Source organism: Pseudonaja textilis, chromosome 3, assembly GCF_049901715.1.
Source record: "Pseudonaja textilis isolate UNSWEBS1 chromosome 3, rPseTex1.2, whole genome shotgun sequence".
Lineage (NCBI taxonomy): Eukaryota > Metazoa > Chordata > Lepidosauria > Squamata > Elapidae > Pseudonaja > Pseudonaja textilis.
This window is the reverse complement of record NC_141992.1, coordinates 197,942,821-197,946,221: the sequence shown is the minus strand read 5'-3', so window position 1 is coordinate 197,946,221 and position 3,401 is coordinate 197,942,821.

The following is a 3,401-nucleotide window of genomic DNA, read 5'->3' as shown; positions in this document are numbered from 1 at the left end:
TTCGGGTAGTTTCTTGGTTTCTTCTTGGTGTGATTCAACCTGTCGCCACAAGAGGGCATGTGAATTTGCAGCATCTGAGGTGGTTTGGTCTTATTCTCGGAGAAAGTCAAAAATTGTGGTTCCTTTTATCTGAGCCTGCAAGGGGCTCTCTTGCCCTATTTGGTGGCAAGAATGCAAGGGAAGGGAAGAGGAGGGAGGAAGAAATGGAAAGGAAGGAAGGAAGGATAAATGGTGAGAGGGAAGGACCGAGGCAGAGAGGAAGAGGGAAGCAGGAAGGAAGGAAAACAGGGAAGGAAGGGTGAGGGAGGTCTGGAATTAAAGGAAGGGAGAGGAAGGAAGGAAAGGAAAAGGAAGGGAGGGTGGTTGAGTTTGAGAGGAAGGAAGGAAAGGCAGGAAGAAGAGGGAAGGGAAGGGGAGGGAAGGACAGGGAAGGAACAATAGGAAGAAAGGGAGAGAAGAAGGAAGGAAAAACAAGGGAAGGAAGGGTGAGGGAGGTCTGGAATTGAAGGGAGAGGAAAGAAGGAAAGGAAAAGGAAGGGGGAGGTTGAGTTTGAGAGGAAGGAAGGAAAGTAGGAAGAGGAAGGGAGGAAGAAAATGGAAAGGGAGGAAGGGAAGGGAGGGAGGGAAGGAAGGATAAATGGTGAGGGAAGGAAAGAAGGAACAATAGGAAGAAGGAAGGAAAAAAAGAGGGAAGTCTGGAATTTAAGAGGAAGGGAAGGAAAGAGAAGGAAGAGGGAAGGGAGGGAGTTTGAGAGGGAGAAAGAGAAAGGGTGAAAGAGAGGTTGATCTTGAGAAAGAAGGGAGGGAGGAAGGAGGGAAGGGAGAGGAAGGAAGGAAAGTGAAAGTAGGAAGGATAGGGAAGGGAAAAAAGGAACAAAGGGGAAAGAAGAAGAAAAACCAACACAAAACAACTAAGTAGAGGGTATATAATGTTATTCACAACCATTCATTCCATGACAGAAGTTACACGGTTCCTCACAAAATCGTCCCAGCATCCTCACAGTTGCTCGATCAACCTTCCAAGTGCTTGGCAACCAACGTGTACTTACGGTAGAGTAATTTTGGTGATGGTAAAAGGCAAAACCCAGGATGTCATGTTCTCTGGAAGAAGCCTGCCCAAATGCTAAGGAATAGAAATTTCAACTCTGACCGGTAATGCTCTCCAGAACGAGTTCAGAACGTGCTGCAATTCTTAATTGTATGGCCGGTTTAATCTCCGATATCTCTCAAATCGTCACTACTTCCTCCACGTCACTGAATGTGCAATTATAAGGGGTTGAATTGCATCCTTCCAGGGTGTGTGAACTCCTTACCCAGAGGGAATGTGGCTCTACCAAGCTCAATACAATTCAAACCTTTTCTGACCCTCTGTAGATTTCTTCCCCACCCTGATCTCTTTGGAGATCTTTCCAAGGAGATTCTTTCCCCCCCAGAAAACGACACAGTCCTAGGCCGCATTAGCAGACTCAAGATCACGTAAAGTGTTCATATCACTTTATAATGCCTTGTTAAGGCCACGCTTGGAATTCTGCAACCAATTTTGGTCACCACAATGTAAAAAAAAAGATCTTAAGAGTGCAGGGAACAGCAACAAAGACAAAACTTAGGGGACTAGAGGCTAAAACATGCGAACAACAGAAGGTGACTCTCCCGTAACTAAAATTTGGAGAGGAAAACGTTGGAACAGAAAGCCTTTGAAGCAACACTTTGATCTAGAAAACTTCATTAAGTGTCCGTTTCTGTTGCCGCCGTCCTATTTCTACCACCATATTTCTGGTTCGCTTATTTTAAGAAGCAGAGTTAAGGCTGAGGGTGGATGCAAGACAGAATATGTCCAATTGGTACAGGGAAAAAGGTATAACAACTTGGGGAGAGCCCAATGGTGCTTTTTCAGGAGGCAACTGGACTTTATCTTTTCTTTCGAAGATGTTTTGCTTCTCATTCAAGAAGCTTCTTCAGCTCTGACAGGATGGTGGGGAATGGAAGGATTGATACTCCTTGCAGACAGCTGGTCATTTGCATCCTTTTAGAGGGTCGTTGAGGCCACCTGGAAGTTTGTTGATCTCTTCAGTTGTCCCAGAGGTGCTTTTTTAAAGAGGCAACTGGACTTTCTGGGTTTTCTTTTGAAGATGTTTTGCTTCTCATTCAAGAAGCTTCTTCAGCTCTGACAGGATGGTGGGGAATGGGAGGATTGATACTCCTTGCAGACAGCTGGTCATTTGCATCCTTTTAGAGAACCATTGAGGCCACTTGGAGGTTTATCTGTGTCCTCAGGGTCACCTGAGTGGTGCTAATGGTTCCCATAGTCCACCATTTTTTCTCTGGAAATCCATTCCTACTCCCACACCACTCCAAGGGTGTTCATCCCAAATTGTATAGCTAAAAGTGCGTAGAGATTTTCTGGTTGTCCCAAAGGTGTTTTTTCAAGAGGAAACTGGACTTTCTGGTTTTTATTTAAAGATGTTTCACTCCTCATCCATGAAGCTTCTTCCCTTCTGACCGGATGGTGGAGAACGGAAGGATTTATTCTCCTTGCAGGCAGCTGGTTATTTGCATCCTTTTAGAGGGTCGCTGAGGCCACTTGGAAGTTTTTCTGCATCCTCAGAGTCTCCTGAGTGATGCTCCTGGTTCTTGTAGTCTGCAATTTCCGCCCCCTCTGGAAATCCATTTCTACTCCCGCACCACTCCAAGGGTGTTCATCCCAAATTGTATAGCTAAAAGTCTAGAGATTCTCAGTCCTCCAGGTCATCTAGGGATTTGGGACAACCATGACCTGGAGGACTGAAAATCTCTACAAACATGGGAAGAGATTTTGCCCGGCTGCCTCTGGAGCAGAACTGAGGAAGGATGACCCCTTAATGACTTGTGGACTTAAAAACTCCCAGAATTTCCCAGAAAGCATCTGTTTTTCACGTTTATGTCAGTGGTGGGACTCAATTTTTTTTTACTACTGGTTCTGTGAGTGTGGCTTGGTGGGCATGGTAGGGGAAGGATACTGCAAAATCTCCATTCCCACTCCTAGGGGAAGGTTGCCACCGGTTCCCTGAACTACTCAAAATTCCCACGACCTGTTCTCCAGAACTGGTCAGAACCTACTGAATACTACCTCTGGTTTACGTAAACATGAATGAGATAAACGTGACAAACAGCCATAAGTTGCTTTTTCCAGGGCTACTGCAACTTCAAACGGTCACTAAAGGAACAGTTTGTAAGTCCAGAGCTTTTCTTCTCTGCCCTGTTGTTGAAAACAAACACACCCACCCTTCTTTTAAATCCAAAAGTTGACAATCATTTATGTAGCCACTGAGGCAAAGCAGATGTCAAACATTCTTTCTGGAGTTGTATGATTCTTTTTTTTAAAAGCAACCTCCCATGCCTGCAAAGAGTCGCCATTCTTGAGA